At 46.4% G+C, this 19,171-nt stretch overlaps 1 long non-coding RNA gene across 1 annotated transcript; it reads right to left on the bottom strand.

The window, feature by feature from the left end:
- Positions 1–135: 135 nt before the first annotated feature.
- Positions 136–17,539, bottom strand: LOC142825273 (uncharacterized). Its single transcript, XR_012899717.1, has 3 exons — positions 17,229–17,539; positions 2,145–2,307; positions 136–1,728 (listed from the first exon to the last, which is right to left on the bottom strand). It is a non-coding gene; the product is annotated as an uncharacterized LOC142825273 (long non-coding RNA).
- Between the last annotated feature and the right edge of the window lie 1,632 nt (positions 17,540–19,171).

Genomic DNA, 19,171 nt, shown 5'->3' with positions numbered 1-19,171 from the left:
ACATTCACTGAACATCCAGCTGTCTCAATCAGCCAGTCTCAAAATAAGACTTTCTCTTTCAGTCAACTGGTCCTGCTCCACTGGTAACTCCCTGAGTCAGGAGTCAGAGGATGCTCCAAGGCTGTGTGGATGGGGAAACTCTTGTATAGCTATGTGCTCCTCTGTATTGTGCACTGGGTATAGTGTAGCCTGAGAGCCATTCCAGCACTTTGGCAAGGTCACATTGTGCAGCGGATGCCATTTTGCTCTACAAACGGATGTTTCCACACAGTGACCTTGTACCTGTGTGTTGGGGCAGGCTGTTCCAGCAGCATGGTACATGCACATTCAGGACTACTGCACACCTAGCTTAGCTAGAGGTAGGAAACGCACCTAATATGACCCCCATTACCAGATCCTCACCGTCTTTACTGTATTTGCCCTCCAAGTCCGAGCCCTGCAAGGCCTGCCATGCTACTGACCCCCTTTGAGAGACATGCACAGAAAGTAACTTGCCCAAAGGCACTCAGGGTGTCTGCGGTAGAACAGGAGTTTGACCATGGCTCTCCTAAGCACTAGAGCAGCCCTAGATTTTAAAATGAAATGAGATCAAGGACTATTTTGTTCTCATAAGCACAAGGGACTTACGTAAAATATCCAAGGCATCCAGGTGTAACAAGAACCAGCAGCAATGGCCAAATCAATGTAGCCAGACAGGAACCCCCCTGTAACATCCATTTTTGCTTGCCTGGAGCATGCAGGGCACACAGAACAGAAGGCCCAGGCTGCTGTGACTGTGAATGGCTGTAAACAGAGATACGCTAATTGCTGACCAAGAAGCTGCCAAAGAGTGTCCTTGACTCAAACCCATATTGATACGAACACACAGGCGTCCGCGGGGGGAGGAATCTCTTGCCCAGTAAAAGAATATCCGGCACTCCTAATTTAGCTATCTTCCTCTCTTGCAAGTGTAAATTAACTTGAAACTTGTTTGTAAGAACTGGCGCCACAAAACGGACCAGTACAATTTGGCCTCTTAGAGTAAATGTACTGCTGGACCCATCTTTATACCCCTGGGGACCTGTATCCTCTTTCTTATCTGAGTGTCAATCTACCATCTATCTGCTGGTCGGGTTAGGTGTTTGATCTCCTGAGGTTCCAAGGGGACGCCTACCTCATATTCGTCTTTCCTAGGAATTGAGAGACCGGCCCTGGCCTGACAGGCTGGAGTCGAGAGGCACAGAAAGGGGTAAAAATTGTACCTGGATGTGGTCCTTTGTCTTAAGCGTACACATAGATTTAGAGCTCTTTAAAGATTAAGCTGTCACTTGGTACCATTATTTCTATTTTCGATCTTTATTTTCTTTGTAACTATTTTTTTTAAATCTATATTTGCTAGCAGTTAAGAAATAGAGCAATAGCCATTGTAACCATATGCTTTTATGTCTTTTTAATAAACCTGTAACTGTTTAAGCTTTAACCTGACTCCTTCAGTTGCTGTAACAGAACCAAGCACAATTTAAAAGAACTTCAGCCAGTCAAAAAGGACAGGCATAGGAAGAGCTTGGGCGTTTGGATTTGTGTCACTCCCAGGTGGCAGATCCGTTGGGGTACCTCTCAGTCTTTCCCAGGCGGCCTGCTGCGAAGGAATCTTGCATTATAGCAGCTAAAATCTGAGGTGTAATAAGCTCTTCCTATAAAGGGGCGTCTGTTGGCCTGTTGGCTGCCCTCTGCGACGGGACCCCAGTCCTAGCAGTAAAGACACGGACGTTAAACCTTTTCTCGGAAACACACACACACTGCCCTGACCGTCGGCTGACAACCATCCAGCCCATGCTTTTTATACCTGACATGGAGCATGTGCTATTTCTGAGATACCTTTCTGAGGAGAGGGCCAGTCATTCTCTCCCAGGTTAGGCTGTGGTTGGCTTGTGATGTGGATTTCAGAGCTGGGCTGACATGCACCTTTATGCTAAAGCTGCTTGAGCATGCCTGCAGATGCTAGAGTGAAGGGAACTGGAGGTGGGATGTAAAGATGTCTGTCTGATAGCAGAGTGTTGGCTATTAGCTCCATTGTGTGCCATCAGACTTTCAGCTTTGCGTCAAAGGCCAAAAGAGACATTAGATGTGCTGGCAATGTTAGCAGCAGTGAGACTGCTCCTTACCTGCAATAGTTGTGCTCTCCAAGCCCTCCTTCTCCATGGGGATACTTCCAGGTATTGTAAGGATGCTGGAAAGTCTCATTCCAGAACACACAAGGTCTCCCCCCATGCAGGGCAGTTTGGTTCTGAGTGCCCCGATAGTCCACCCCATTTGCTGTGTAACATTCTAGAAAATGAAGAGAGAGTGTGTGTGTCATTTTAGGCAAAGTTTGTCCCCATTTTCCCTTTAATTAAACTGTTCTTGCATCAGTTCAGGCTGTAGAAGACACTGTCCAGGATGTCAGTGTTTCTTTAAATTAAACTTAGCTTGACTGGTTTTCATATGACTGAAAATTACTTTTATTATATTCCATACACCATGTATTAATGTGCTCAGATGCATCCTGAAACTAAACTACACTTTTAAATAAATGACCAAACCATATTTTGTGATATCCTCTTATTTTGTAAAGGATTTACCCCTCACTTTATTTGTGCAAAATGTGTGAAATTCAGTGATGTGATGGGGCTCCCATTTCTCTGGCCACATTGCTGAGTTTTGATTGCATTTTGACTAAATGTATTAGTTTTTAAACAAAATCTTTAATCACCATGCGAATGGAAAAGAGACTGTGGGACCAGGGAAAATGCCACTGGGGTGGGCTGGGTCTTAGCAGGGAGCTGGCATGAGTGGCCGTGTGGAGAATGCAGAGTGGGCAAGAATAAGCGGCAGGCTGCCAGCAGATGATGGTTTTATTTCAAGGATTCTGGTGGTTAACATTTTTTACACATTACCCAGAGGATTCTTCTAGGGATTTTTTTTTTTTGTATCTCCGGCTTGTGTTTGCTTAGGGGGAGACTTGTGCCCACAGAACTCGTGAACACAGAACTTTTGCTACCCCAGCAGCTACATAGTTCAATTTTCAAAGCTCCCAGATGACTTTCTTCCTCATTCATTAACATTTACCCTAGATTTCCCTGTTTTTCTTAACTTACCAGCATTTAGCAAAGTAGCTGTTAATGTGAAACAAGAATCAGCAGTAGCTCCAAAATCCTCACCTAAGATATCCCATTTCCCTGTTAAATCAGAATTTTGACCTTATTTGAATTTATATTTTCCTACTAATGACACAAATTGACCAAATGTAAGCCCCCATACACACATAATTGTACCATAAACTGACAACACAATACAATTTTTCTATTAATTATATAGTATTCTCAAGAAACAACCATTATAAGTAACAAACTAAAAAAATTCCTCTTGCCAATTGATAAATGTAGTAATTAGTAACATTTCTCATTTAATTGTTTACTTTAAAATAATTAGGGTCTGATATCAGCATGGTACACCCCTTGGCTCAAAGTTAAAGTTGCTGTGTTTTACTGACCAACATTTTTTGTGTGTGGCATCAGAACAATGGGGGAGCATGACTGTACAACATCTGGTTGATGTGGCATCGATACACCACCATTGTAGAGGCTCTGCTGCCTCTTTTCTAGCCCACTGCCTGGTGCAAGGAAGTGTGTAGCCATTCTGGGTGCTGGCCCTGAGATGGTTTGTCAGCATTACAGCACTTCAAACACTCCACATTCCTTCTGCATGCAGTTTGTATATGCAGCTGGAGTGCCTCTCATCACAATGTGCCTATTATGTAGGCCATATTAAATGTACTACATCCTTAACTCTTTATTCCTGTGATGAAGTGCTTGGGATGTATGCGTAATATGATAGTGTAATACCGCAGGGCCAGAGAACAGCAGCAGAGGGATAGAGGGGAGATGTATAAGCACTAGGCTAATTAAGGCCTGGGTCCCTGCACACTAGGGAAGGTTACAACAGGTTAATACAGGCACCTGTAGCCATGTAAGGCCGCCTCAGGAACCTAAGAAAACCCCCTGCTTCAGGCAGACAGGGTGGAGGGAAGAGAGAGGACTGGAGTTGGGAGGTGTGTTGCTGAGATTTGCAAGACCAGAGAACTAGAGGAGGGAGATCTGTCTCTGGTGTGAAGGGCTGAGGGTAACCCTACCCAAGACGTGGGGGAGGGGTAAAGAAACGGGGGGCGGGGGGAGGCTAGAGAGGGGACGGAGGGAGACTCAGATCTCTTCCCCACTCCTCTCACTCTCCCCCACTGGTGTTAGCCAGAAAACTCTTGATCTTAAGCTGAAGTGGCTTTCAGGCCCGTCCCCAAACCTGCTTCTGTCATTGGGTGCTATTAGGCTTTCCCCAAAGACTCAGACAGACAGTTGAGATAAACTAACAAGGTTTATTGAACAGTAAACAAGGTAAATATAACTGAACAAAATAAAATAGGACCCCACTACAGGAAATAGAACAAAGGTAGCTGGACTGTGACTCCAGGTAAGTAAAAGGTAAGAACCCAGGTAACCTGGAGGAGTGTTACAGGGACTGTACCATGTCTTGCAGCTTGAGACCCTCATGGCAGTGCCTGGATTCCAGACTTGATCTTATGTGTCTGGAACAACCGAACCAGAACAGCTGGATCAATCCTCCTTTTGTTAGGTCCACTTGGCCTAGCAAACCCCTTCCCCTGCTCTGTTGTGGATGTGAGTCCCAAGTGGAGAGGAGTGACAGGTAGATGTTCACTCCTTGTGTGCAAGTGTGTCACTTCTCACAACCCTAAACTACAATGTATGGACCTGGTGTACCCGTCTGAATGACTATTGTACTCTACTACTCAGATGGGCAGTCCCAAGCAAAGCCAAAGGCAGCCCTTAAATAACCTGCCATTGCAGGGCAGACTAGAATCACGTGTCTGCTTTCACTGGACAAACTTAGGTCCCCTGACATCAGGTTTCCCGCCAAAACACAGAAAAGGGCGGGAAAAGGAGGGAGAAGAAAGGCAGCCAAAATGGAGTCCCAGTTGTTGTTTAGACTCACAAGATGACGCTTGTACCCAAAATGGCATCTCAGAGAATTAGACCCAACACTGGGGCATGTATAGAGTGCATAATGCCCAAGAATAGGAGTAAGGGGTGGCACCTCTCCAAGGCGAAGTTTGGTACCCCCCCCCCAACTAATTCTAGCCTTTTTTCACATGTGATGTCGGGAGTGGGGTATCCAAGTTGTGGCCTAATGCACAGTGAGCCCAGACTGTAAGCCTGAGACATAATAGACCACCCCTTTCTCAAGAAGGAGGATGGAGTCAAACATGGATATGGGCCATGGCTGCCCAGCAGGAGGTGACCTGTGTCCAAGCAGTTGCCAAACAGGAAGCAATGTGGCTGCAGAGAGAGACCAAGTTCCTGTTGATGAGCCTGGCCACCCAAGACTGTGCTATGTTGCAGGAACTGGTAAACCAGGCGAAGGCCCTTACAGAGCTGGGCTGCGGCCATGATGGGATGCAGACCATAGAGGCCAGTAGTTGCCTGCAATAAATGATGCAAGAGGATGGGGCAGAGGCATTCCTTTTGTCCTTGGCAACAGGTGGGGCAGATTTGAAGAAATGTTGGTGATGCCCCAAACTCCCAGGGCCTGCATCCCACCCCACCTGTGTAACACTCTGGGAGGGAATTTGGGTGGGATGGGGCAGAGGATTGGCATGCAGGAGGGGATGGGCTCTGGGAGGAAATGTAGGTAGAATAGGGAGGCAGGATGCAGACTGTAGGAGGGAGTTTTGGGGCTGGAAAGGAAGTGGAAGAGTGCAGGAGGGAGTTTGGGGACAGGAGTGGGGGTGTGTGGGAAGGGAGTGTGGGGATAGAAGGTGTGGCATTTACCTGGGGTACCCCCCCATAAGGCTGCTCTGGCAATGAGAGATGAGGAATCAGTCGCTAAGGATGAGTAGGAGAAGCCATGTACTTCCAAGGCTGGGAGGTCTGCTGCCACCACTGTGAGAAGAGTAGGGTAGTGGGGGTTCGAGACGCTCTTCTGAGGGGGATGGAGGCACTCATCTGTCGCCCTTACATGACATCCTGGGAGGTGTTGCTGGCCCGGAGCCCATATCCAAGATATTATGGAGGGATTGTCAAAGATCATCTGGCCCTCTGACTATTACTCCATGGTACTCATGCATGTGGGCACTAAGGATACTGCGAGGTGTGAAAAGTGACTATTGGACTCTGAGGGTACACATGAAGGAGTTTGGAGTGCAGGTGATGTTCTCCTCAGTCCTTCCTATCAAAGGTCAGGGCCCGGGCAGAGACAGGTGCATCCTGGAGGTGAATGCCTGGCTGCAAAGATGGTGTCACCAGGAGGGCTTTGGCTTTTTTGTGGTTCCAGGAAAAGGGCTGCTAAGCAGGGATGTGACCCGCCCTTCCCCTCCCCCCCCCCATTGAAGAAAGGGAAGAGAGTATTTGGATATAAACTGGATAACCTAGCGAGGAGGCTTTAAACTAGGTTCAAAGCGGGCAGATGACCAAAGCCCACAGGTAAGGATATGTCTACACTACAGCGCTATTTCAAATTAACTTATTTCGATTAGTTAATTCAAAATAAGCTAATTCGAAATAACGCATCTAGACACAAAAACTAATTCGAAATAGCGTTTTGCTATTTCGACATAGTGCGTTCACACTGATTGGATACTGGATTGCATTTAAGGGCAGCTGAAACCAGTTCCAGAAGGGTACTTGCTTTGTGTGGCTGCTATCAGAGGCTATCTTAGGCTTGTGCTTAAAGGGACCCCACCTGAACAGCCGGTTCTCAGCTTCCCCGCTTGCTTGCCTACCTCACTGAGGGTATGTCTACACTACCCTCCTAGTTCGAACGAGGAGGGTAATGTAGGCATACTGCACTTGCAAATGAAGCCCGGGATTTGAATTTCCCAGGCTTCATTTGCATAAACGGGGAGCCGCCATTTTTAAAACCCTGCTGGTACGAACCCTGTGCCGCGCAGCTACATGGGGCATGAACTAGGTAGTTCGAACTAGGCTTCCTAGTTCGAACTACCGTTACTCCTCGTGGAATGAGGAGTAACGGTAGTTCGAACTAGGAAGCCTAGTTCGAACTACCTAGTTCGTGCCCCGTGTAGCCGCGCGGCACAGGGTTCGAACCAGCGGGGTTTTAATAATGGTGGCGCCCCGCTTATGCAAATGAAGCCCGGGAAATTCAAATCCCGGGCTTCATTTGCAAGTGCGGTATGCCTACATTACCCTCCTAGTTCGAACTAGGAGGGTAGTGTAGACATACCCTTAGTTACCAAGATCATGTTCTCATCAAACCATCTCCTTCATAAACCCATCTAGTTTAATCTTGAAGCCAGATAGATCTTTTGCCCCCACTACTTCCCTTGGAAGGCTGTTCCAGAACTTCACTCCTCTAATGGTTAGAAACCTTCGTCTAATCTCAAGTCTAAACTTCCTACTAGCTAGCTTATATCCATTTGTTCTTGTGTCCACATTGGTATTAAGCTTAAATAATTCCTCTCTCTCCCTGGTATTTATCCCTCCTAATATATTTAAAGAGTGCAATCATGTCCCTCCTCAGCCTTCATTTGGTTAAGGTAAACAAGCCAAGCTCCTTGAGTCTCCTTTCATAAGACAGGTTTTCCATTCCTCGGATCATCCTAGTGGCCCTTCTTTGTACCTGTTCCAGTTTGAATTCATCCTTCTTAAACATGGGAGACCAGAACTGCACACAGTATTCCAAATGGGGTCTCACCAATGCCTTGTATAATGGCACTTATACCTTCTTATCCCTACTGGAAATACCTCGCCTAATACATCCCAAGACCGTATTAACCTTTTTCACGGCCATGTCACAATGGTGGCTCATAGTCATCCTATAATCAACCAGGACTCCGAGGTCCTTCTCCTCCCCCGTCACTTCCAACTGATGTGTCCCCAGCTTATAACTAAAATTCTTGTTATTAATCCCTAAATTCATAACCTTACACTTCTCACTATTAAATTTCATCCTGTTGCTATCACTCCAATTTACAAGATCATCCAGATCTTCCTGTATGATATCCCGATCCTTTTCTGAATTGGCAATACCTCCCAACTTTGTGTCATTAGCAAATTTTATCAGGACACTTCCACTTTTGGTGCCAAGGTCAGCGATAAAAAGATTAAATAAAATTGGCCCCAAAACTGATCTCTGAGGAACTCTGCTAGTAACCTTCCTCCAACCTGACAGTTCACCTTTCAGTATGACCTCCTGTAATCTCCCCTTTAACCAGTTGCTTACCCACCTCTCAACTTCCATATTAATCCCTGTCTTTTCCAATTTAACCAATAATTCCCCATGTGGTACTGTATCAAATGCCTTACTAAAGTCGAGGTAGATTATATCCACTGCATTTCCTTTATCTAAAAAATCTGTTAGTTTCTCAAAAAAGGAGATCAGGTTGGTTTGACATGATCTACCTTTTGTAAAATCATGTTGTAATTTGTCCCAATTGCCATTAGCCTCAATGTCTCTAACTACTTTCTCCTTTTTCCAAGATCTTGAATACAACAGATGTCAAACTAACAGGCCTATAGTTACCCAGGTCGCTTTTTTTCCCTTTCTTAAAAATAGGAACTATATTAGCAATTCTCCAGTCAAATGGTACTGCCCCTGAGTTTAGAGATTTATTAAAAAATTTTGCTAATGGACTTGCAAGCGGATGAGTCTCAAGGGAACAGAGCATTCAATGGGAGCAGAGGGAAACCGTCCCGTAGTTGGGACCCCAGAGGATGCTGCGGTATCTTCTCACACTGAGGATACCTCTGATGGGTGATTCGATCGTTAAAAACATAGATAGTTGGGTTTGTGATGACCGGGAGAACCGTATGGTCACTTGCCTGCCTGGTGCGAAGGTTGCAGATCTCTCAAGGCATCTAGACAGACTTATGTGTAGTGCTGGGGAGGAGCCGGTGGTCATGGTACATGTAGTTACCAGTGACATAGGGAAGGGTAGGAGAGATGTCCTGGAGTGCAGTAGTAGACAAGAAAGTGGGGAACCTTGAGAACTGTCTGTCCGGGGTGGGGGTAGGGTCCCTTTAAGCACAGAGCTCAGTTAGCCTCAGGCAGCAGCCCCACACACTCAAGTCCCAACCTGATGCCCTGCCAGCACTGGTTCCAGCCAGCCTTAACTTTGGTTCAGGGTCCACTCAGTGTGGACGTGCTATTTCGAAATAGCAAAACGCTATTTCGAAATAGTTTTTGTGTATAGATGCGTTACTTCGAATTAACTTAATTCGAATTAACTATTTTGAATTAAGTTAACCGAAATAGTGCTGTAGTATAGACATATCCATAGGAAATAAAATATCAAATTTAAAGTGATTCATCAAACATTTTAACAATAGTATATTAATAACACAGTTCCAGAAGTATCCAGCATCATGAGCACAAAATCATGCCTCCCAAGGCATGGCTGAGCAAAGTGGACTTTCACATATTGATGTCATGCCCATTTCAGCTGCCATGAGCATGACAGGAGCATGACATTAGCTCTAATGGCTTTACTTTGGATCTAATATTCAGAACAGAATCAGAGACACGACAGTTCCCCCAGTGCTATACACAGACTATTGTCTTCCATGGTTTGCTTGATGCATAGTGTCCCTGTGACATGAAATGACTGTTTTAATGATCAGCTCTCTAAAACCAACAGAGACTGAGAAACACCATAGAAGATCATGCTAGCAATGGACAGGTAGAAATGTATTACAACTGTAGTTCCCTTACTAAAGGAGCCTCTAACTTTTACTGGGAGGATCCTTTATGCTGCAATCTAGCCCTAGAGACTACAACTCCCATGAGCCCTTGGAAAAAAGGAGGGAATGGTAGCTCTTCCAGGAGAAAAAAATGCAGGGGAGGAATACCCATCTTCCCTAAGGAAGGCATTGTATGGCTTTTGCTTAAGGATCCACTGCTTGATTTCTGCCAATGTGTCAGTTTTTTGAAAAAGTCTAGTGAGAAGGCTGTGATAAATAAACTCTGGAAATTTCTGGAGTCCTCATATTTCCTGGATCTGTGTCATCTAGTTTTTAGGCCTATGTTTGAAGTTGAAACTGCACTGGATGCAGAGCATCATCTACTGGTGGGTAAGAATAATGTGTCCACACTGATTATGTTAGACCCATCAGCTCTCTTGTGATACCTAAATATTTTCTTGGCATGTATGTAGTCACTACTATGTATGGGTGGAATTACTTGAATGGTTCTGATCACTCACAGCTGGAAGGTTTGTTCAGTGTGTATATGGAACTCCTGGACAAGTGGCTGGAGTTTGCAGTGTACTAATGGCTCTCAGCTGTTCTAATAATATCCAGCCAACCCAGTACAGTGGAACAAACAACTCAATTTAGATTTGCAGAGTCTGAGAGTGGCTAAGGATGAGCTGGCTAACACTTAGTCCAGAGATGCCAAAAAGGTATTGACGGGTCAGGAGGGGAAAACTCAAAAGAGTGTAGTGAATGCTGTACCTCATGTCTGGAGCATGCCTGCTACATGGGATTCAAAATTCAGTTTTATTAGAGCTAGAGCTGTGTTTGGAAGATCAAATAGCAGCTGAAGCCCATAAGAGTGTTTTCCATCTGCCTCTGATTAGACATGTGTGACCTTTCTTCTCCCATGTGGGGGACCTTACTGCCATTATCCAAGGCCTCCGTCACCCTGGGTCTAGATGGCTACCCATGCTCCTCATGGGACACTTGGAACTGTAAGGAATCACAGAATGCCACTGCCTACCTCTGCTACGTAAGGGAGAGGGAGTAGCAAGAAGGATGCTTTATCTGAAGATGTTCCTAACTGTTGAACGTGTGTCCCTCCCTTAACAATAAATGCAAGATTCTGCATCCCTTATGAGTATGCTGCAACACTTACTAGTTAAATAAATACCTCCAGGAATAGATGTCAAGACTGATGGATGGGGAGGGTTGAAGGACACAGTATGAACTAAACAGAGTCTTATAATATTCTTGTAAAATGGGGTAGAGTGTTTTTTGGTTTTTAATTAGAAAATTTAGAATGGGAAATTTGCTGATTCAAAGTATTTTACTGAAAAGCGTTGAAATTTCTGGTGTTGTTTTAATTTTAGGAAGGCAACAAGAATTCTGGATTGGTGCCAGATAAACCCTGGGATTTATTTATTTTTTAGAATAATTTAGCATCAGCTAATTGGCAGTGGCTATAGTATACAGGGCAGTAGGAGAGAGAATAAGGAAGCTGATATCTCCACCTTAGATGTCAGTACAATAAATAGTAATGTGATGTCTCTAACATTCGCTTGGAACAGTTCCTTACGGGAAAGGACAGACAATGCTGGGTCCTACATTTTCCATAGCCAAACTGATCATTTCGGTAATGGTTTGTTCTTGTTCAGCATCTTCAGTCAAATTGGTGAAGGGACTAATACAGATACAGCAGCTTTCTAAAAGTAGGAGGAGATGGATTAGATCTAGCAGCTTGTGGCCAGATTCTTAGCATAGGTTTAGTGCTTGGCCCCCTTCTGCATATGCACATGTTCAGCTAAAGCCTTCTGCTGAACAGGATACATACATAACCACAAGTAAGGCATCTCCCAGAGATTTTAAAGAGATTCCTTTTAATTTACCTTCCATTTGAACTAAACTTTTTCTAAATCTCTTGCTGCAATTTGTAACTTGAGCAAACCTCCTTAAGTGAAAAGAGCTTTATCTGGCTGAAAATGGCAAGAGTTACAGGCAACTAACCAGATGTTGCAGTCTCCAATTTGATTGAAAGGATATACTTAAACAACAAACACTTTAATGAAAGTAAAATTAGGAAAAGATGGACACAAACTGCTTAACTGAGGCCAAGACATCCTAATAGAGGTTGGGGCCCAGGGACTGAAGGGCCAGAATATCAACTTACCTTCTTGAGAGGAATGTTCAATTGTGGCTCTATGAACATGGGAATAGAGCTTTGTTACTGTAGATGTCCACTGCTTGTTCCCCTGATTAAAACCAGAAGATGCTTCAGGAGATCAAACAGACAAATATGGCTTCTGTGGTCATTACTAAAAATATTTTTACCAGGCTAGCTATTTTCTTTGAAGATGCAGTTTTATAGATTGAGTACCAGCAGGTCATTTGCATACTGTTAGCAAATTAGTTCAATGTTTTGTATTGTTCACTATGTTATAATTCAAGCGAAGTAGGCTATGAAACACAGGAGGCATTTCAGATATTAAAATTAAAAGAATTTTGCAAAAGTTCACTTCTAGCTACAATGTATAACAATTATAGAAACTACATAGAAGGCTAGCACTATAACAGGGTTTAAAAGAGAACGAAATAAATTCATGGAGGTTAAGTTCATACATGGCTATTAGCAGGGCTTGTTGAACTGCGGCAAGCCCCGCTCGCGAGCCGTGCTGTCCAGCAATCTGTGCCTGCACAGATCATTCTGTGCATGAGCAGATCACCCGGACCTAGCTCTTCTAGACCTAGCTCTCCGTGGCGAGTAGATTGCATTATTTGTCGAGCCCCACTCACCAGCTGCGTGGTTTGGCATGCTGCGCATGTGCAGACCGCGCTGTGCATGCGCTGATTGCGCTGTGGCACCGTGTCACCTTAAAATCTACTCACCGTGGGTGAGTAGATTGACTAATTTGTCGAGCCCTGGCTATTAGCCATATGGGTAAGGAATGGTGTCCCCAGCCTCTGTTTGTCAGAGGGTATGTCTACACTACCCCGCTAGTTCAAACTAGGATTCCTATTCCGAACTACCGGTACACCTCGTGGGACAAGGTGTACTGGTAGTTCGGAATAGGAAGCCTTGTCCGAATTACCTAGTTCGAGCCCCGTGTAGCCACGCTGCACGGGGTTCGAACCAGCGGGGATTTAAAAATGGCGGTTCCCCGCTTATGCAAATGAAGCCCGGGAAATTCAAATCCCGGGCTTCATTTGCAAGTGCGGTATGCCTACATTACCCTCCTAGTTCGAACGAGGTGGGTAGTGTAGACATACCCAGAGGGTGGAGATGGATGGCAGGAGAGAGATCACTTGATCAGTACCTGTTCGATTCACTCCCTCTGGGACACCTGGAATTGGCCACTGTGGGCAGACAGGGTACAGAGCAGGATGGACCTTTGGTCTGACCCAGTCTGGCAGTTCTTATGTTATGTACATCTCCTGGCTGATGTTCAACCTCAACCTCAGGCTTATTCAGACACGCTCTGTAATTTTTTTTGTTTTGGACTATGACTTTGAAACAAAACACATTTTTAAGTACAATTGAGTAATCTCATGGCTGCTTCTTCTAAGAGAGTACACTTATTAAGTTTGCAGATGATACCAAACTGGGTGGGGTTGCAACTTCTTTGGAGGATAGGGACATAATTCAAAATGACCGTAGCAAGTTAGAGAAATGGTCAGAGATAAACAGGATGAGGTTTAATAAAGAGAAATGCAAAGTGCTCCACTTAGGAAGGAACAATCAGTTCCATACGTACAAGATGGGAAGCGACTGTCTAGGAAGGAGCATGGCGGAAAGGGATCTAGGGGTCATAGTGGACCACAAGTTGAATATGAGTCAACAGTGTGATGCTGTTGCAAAAAAAGCAAATATGATTCTAGGTTGTATCAACAGGTGTGTTGTAAGCAAAACTCGTGAAGTCATTCTGCCACTCTACTCTGCACTAGTTAGGCCTCAGCTGGAGTACTGTGTCCAGTTCTGGGCGCCACATTTCAAGAAAGATGTGGAGATATTGGAAAGGGTACAGAGAAAAATGACAAGAATGATTAAAGGTTTAGAGAACATGACCTATGAAGCCAGGCTTCATGAACTGGGCTTGTTTAGTTTGGAAAAAAGAAGATTAAGGGGGGACATGATAGCGGTTTTCAAATATCTAAAAGGGTGTCACAAGGAGGAAGGAGAAAATTTGTTCCTCTTGGTTTCTGAGGACAGGACAAGGAGTAATGGGCTTAAAGTGCAGCAGGGGAGGTTTAGATTGGACATTAGGAAAAAATTCCTAACTGTCAGGGTGGTCAAATATTGGAATAAATTGCCAAGGGAGGTGGTGGAATCTCCCTCTCTGGAGATATTTAAGAACAGGTTAGATAGACATCTGTCAGGGATGGTGTAGACGGAGCTTGGTCCTGCCTTGAGGGCGGGGGGCTGGACTCGATGACCTCTTGAGGTCCCTTCCAGTCCTATTATTCTATGATTCTATGATTCTCATAGCATTGTTTTCAAATACAGTTCCAGTATCCAAGTGCAGCGGAAAACTGGGGAACTAAGTCTCTTGCAAATTGTGCTAATAATATGTAGATTTGTAATTTCCTCCCTCCTGTGTAATTACCTCTCTCCTGTGCTAAAAGTGTGTTATGCTGAAGTATCTTTGTTGAATACTTCTCCATCTATCAAGGTAATTAGTAATGCTGTATTGAGTCTAAGCAGAGTATTTCCCTATTCACTGCAGGGGTGGGAGGATGTGTGAGAAGGAGTAAGAAAATAAGTAAAAAAAGATTAGGAGAATCAAGTGGGAGGAAAACAGGAAGCTGCTGATTTCAGCATTGGAAAGTGGAGTGGGACTAGGGAAAGAAAAAATTGGCCAAATCTGGCAACAAGAAAGGCAGAAATGAAACTGCCAACAAATGCAGCTCTTCTCTTTACATGGAGCATGAGATTACTCATCTGTAATTTCCAGTTGAACATTGTGGTTAGATTCAAATGCTAACATCATTGGATTGAACATTTGTTTTAGAAGAGATTATGTAAGAAATAGAGAAGGGAAGAAAACCAGTACATGAAAATAAACAGTACTAAAGTCAAAACAGTATAAAAGTCCAATTGTTACTGTCCTGTTAATGTTGTCAGATGAAGCATTCATAACCCTAACCCCAGTGAAGATTTCTCTCACATCCTCAGCTCAGCCATGACACATATACTCTGTATTCTATAGTTCTGCAGTTACTGCAACGATGTATGAAAGTTTACATCTACCAACGAAAAGAAGACTACACACTAGTAAATACATGCCATATGCTAATTTTCACACTTCAATGTTTCTCCCACAGTGTATTTTCATGACTTTGAAGTACCATACTTCTAATCATTTTTACAGGCCCTTATTTGCCACATTTAATTTCTCTGGGATTGAATGTTAAAAAGAACAACAAAACAAAACAAAACAAGAAGTGGAGTTAAAAAAAGTCCTAGTGATCTGATGTCATCAACTTCCACATAGAGAGGAACCAGGGAAGGCTGTTGGAAAATACAGGCAGGGATAAACCCATGGACTTGATTGGTAAATTGCTTTCAGTCATCCCATCAAAATGGCCCCTTGCCCTCCTGCTTGCCCTTGGATAAACCAAGGTGGAGCATGGGCTGGTATTGCTAGGAGCCATGTCTCTCATAGTTCCTGAATTTCGTAGAAGGGGGTTTGTGACAGGAATAGCTTGCCTGGCTCTTGGCCTGTTGAGGCTTGAATGTCTTATGAGCTGGGGCAGGGACATAAAAGCCCAACGTTTTCATGGTTGTATGTGAGTCCTTGAGGCTGTGGAGTTTACTATCAGTTTGTTCCATAAACAGGGCCCTCTCATTGAAGGGAAGATCCTGCAGTGAGTTCTGGGACTCAGTGGAGAGGCCAGAGAGGAGTGACCACAATGCTCTGTGCTTAGATACTGCAGGTGCCATAGTTCGGGTGGCCACATCTGCTGCCTTAGCTGTTGTTATGCCCTTGTTGAGGAGTATCGTGAACTGCTTCTTGGTTTCCTGCAGGAAGTTCTCAAACTTGGCCATATTTTGCCAAAGGTTGAACTCCTTCTAGCCCAAGAAGGCCTGGTGGTTCTCTAGCCTCAGTCTGAAGCTGGAGGAAGAATAACCAGACATCTGAAGAAGTGGGCTGTGCCCATGAAAGCTCATGATACCATCTGGGGGTTTTGTTAGTCTATAAAGTGCTACTAGACTATTTGGGTTTTTTCTTCTTCTTTTTTTAACTTTTCCTTAACTCTATCAGTCAGGCTTGCATTGAAGCAAAATTTTTGCTGTTTAGATGCTTTCACACGTAAAGTAAATAAGCCAATGTCTCAGCTCAGTTTAAGGCCAGCAAGTGAGGGTAGAATTCAGCCCATTATCTGCTATGTGTGACATTGGTTAGTTCCTGTAGAGATGGTCTTTGTAAAAAGAAAATGAAACACTGCAGCAAAATGTCTGTAAGCACAAAGTTCCTTGAGTACCCAGGTGGTCCCCATACCTCTGACCATTGTCAGTACCAGGAAGCTAATAGCCTGCATGCTCCATTGCCTGGGAGATACAGGTCTCTCTCCTGTTAACAAGACATTAATTGGCAAAATGAGCTTGGGGCATCACACTCTGCCTGGGTAGCAGAACCCAGACTGTAAGAAAAAGGTGGCCCTGTTTTCTGTAAATTCCTCTCCCTCTGGCTCAGGCCAGGCTTTCGCAACCAATCCACATGGGAAGTGTGTCAGATAAAAGCGTCCACATCGCTCCAGCTAACCACCTATGCCCGCCTCAATTCAAGCACAGCTGCAAAGAAGTTATAGTGACACGAAATGTAGGCTGAATGGAAGCCCAGGGGCACACAGAGCTTTCCCGGTGGAGAATCGCAGTAATCATCCCCAGGCTGAGTTGCTGGGATCTGGAGACCTTTGGGAGCCAGGCAAACGCGTGCTTAGCACTTGACCATCCTCACAGGTAAGGGGATTTACAACAGTTACACGTCACTGGCTGGGATCAATGACATTACCCATGTTTTGCCTTATTCCTAGGGTTACGCTAACGCCCTAATTAGTAAGTGCTGAGGCTCTGGCGGTGTCCCGGAGAGAGAACAAAACATTTACAGCGACCTCGCCCGTCACTTGTCAGGAGGAGGGAAGCTGGTACCTCCAAAGCTTGGCTCTGCCAGTAGGACACTGCTCTCATGCCCAGGGATTGCCTAGTCCCCCATGGGGGCGCAGATAGGAGCAGGCGTATGTTGCCCCTCTTTTGCTCACTTTAAAGTGTCTTCAGCCTCCGAGACAGGTGCGTCTCCCTCTGCACCCGCCCGCTCAGCCAGACGCTCCGGCCACGCGAGTTCGCGGGCAGTCGAGGGCAGCCCAGAGCCCCGCCCGGCTGCAATCACGACTGGGCGCTGCCGGAGCCGAGCGGCTCCGAGCCCCGGCCCAAGGGAGCCCAGCAGCCCCGGTCCCGGTTGCTCCCAGCGCGGGCGGGCGGGGCCAGTCACTCACCGGAGTAGAGCCGCTCCCAGCAGAGCGCCAGGGTGGCTGCGGGGCGCTGCATTGGCGAGGCGGCAGCAACGCGCTCAGCACGGGGATCCCGGCCAGCGAGGCGCCGCGTCCGCTTCGCCACGGCGCCCCCGGGAGCTGCTGGAGGGACAGCGAGGGCTCCGGTTACGGGCCATGTGACAGGAAAGAAGAAACCCGGGGACTGTCCGCTCGCCTGGCCCGCGCCCTGCTCTCCCTCTGCCCGTGCGGGGCTGGCTGGCCTCAGCGCGTCTGGGCAGGAGGCAGGTCACCGCGGATGAGACCCGCCCTCCCCCGGCTGCTGCGCTCAGCCCCTGCGCATATGGCACCGGGCTCCCTGCTCCTGGGATCCCTGCCCGGCTCCTTGTCTCCTAGTCACCCGACCGCTCGCACAGCGCCCGCCGTGTCTTTGAAACCGGAGCCTCCTCCGCGCTCCAGCTGTGAGCGACACCGCCGCTCCGCCTCGCTCCCCCGAGCCAGGTGCAATTTCAGTTGGGCTCGGAGAGTGGGGCTCATAGCCCGCGGCAATTTCCCACGAGATGATGAGAGCAAGTACACGGAGCCTCTTTGTACTGACAAAATGCAGCTGCCTGCCTCACCCACACCCCAGCGCCCCGCCCCGCGCCCCCGGAGGCCAGACACACTGTGGCACCCCCCCCCCCCCCGCTAGCGGCAGTTCCGAGTCCAGCTCCCGGCCCAGCAAAATGTTTGTGGGACCAAACAACGCGAAAACCCTTGGGGAGTGGCGGAAGAATCTAACTCAGAGCACCTTATCCACCGCCCCCTACGAGGCGTCTGTCTTCCCGTTAAACCAAACCAACTCACACCTCTGAAAAGGTAGAGGACTTGCAGGTGTCAGGTGCATACCTTAATGCAGTGCTCTCCAACCTTTTTACACTCAAGATCACTTTTTAAATGACAGAACAAGCCAAGATCTATTGCCTCGCCCCTTCCTTGAAGCCCCCATCCTTTCTGTTCTCTTCCTCTCCATCACTTGCTATCCCCAACCCTTATACTGCTGCTTCCCCCCCCCCCCCCAATTCTTCTCTAGGAAGAGGTTTTTCCAACATTTGGCCTGTCTAGACTGGACCAAATGTCAGAAAAATCCCTTCTTTCGGAAGCCCCCTTATTCCTCCTGGGAAGAGGAATATAGGGGTGACTGAAAGTTCATGTTTGCTCTTTCACTAAAAGAAGCGGAAGAACAAACGCATCCCTGGATGCAGAAATGTTTTTCTGGGATATCTCTGGAATCCTGGAAAACTCCTGCAGTCTAGCCTTACCCTCGCTGTGTTGAGACAGGATGTGTAGGTTCTGGAGTGGGAATGAGGGATTTGGGTGTGGGAAGGGGTGAGAGGTGCAAGCTCTGGGAGGAAATCTGGATGCAGGAGGGGGTGGAGAAGGGGACGCTGGGTCAAAGAGGGGATGCCAGGCTGGGCAATGTTGGGATCAGATGTAGGGTTAGGGTACTAAGCAAGCCACAGAATGGGGATGTGAGGGTGCAGGAATTTGGGTTGGGGGATGGGAGGAGGTTCCAGTGTATGACAAGTTCAGATCGAGGGTCTGGGGGAAAAGGGGTGCAGGAGTGTTCCAATGCTGTGGGCAGATGGGGCTTGGCCTCCGTTGGGGGCTTGTTGGCCAGGCTTCATTTTTAAATACAATACTATGTCAAACACAATGTGTTTCTGCATTGTCTTTATTTATGGGAGGGGCTTGGAACCTGTTTTGAGTCGGGGTCACTGACCCACAGAAAAATCAGTTGGGGCCACACAAGTGAGATGCAAAATAAAACCTTCTCCAACCCCCCCAAGCCTCACTAATGTGGCCCCAACTGTGCTGGTGGGAGCAGGGGGCATGGTATTAGGGAAAGGTGCAAGGGGGCACTGGGACAGGGGACAGGGTGCTGGGTAGGGTGCCAATGGGTGCTGGGG

The sequence above is a fragment of the Pelodiscus sinensis genome, unplaced genomic scaffold, assembly GCF_049634645.1.
Source record: "Pelodiscus sinensis isolate JC-2024 unplaced genomic scaffold, ASM4963464v1 ctg224, whole genome shotgun sequence".
Taxonomy (NCBI): Eukaryota; Metazoa; Chordata; order Testudines; family Trionychidae; genus Pelodiscus; species Pelodiscus sinensis.
This window is presented reverse-complemented; position numbering and strand designations above follow the sequence as displayed.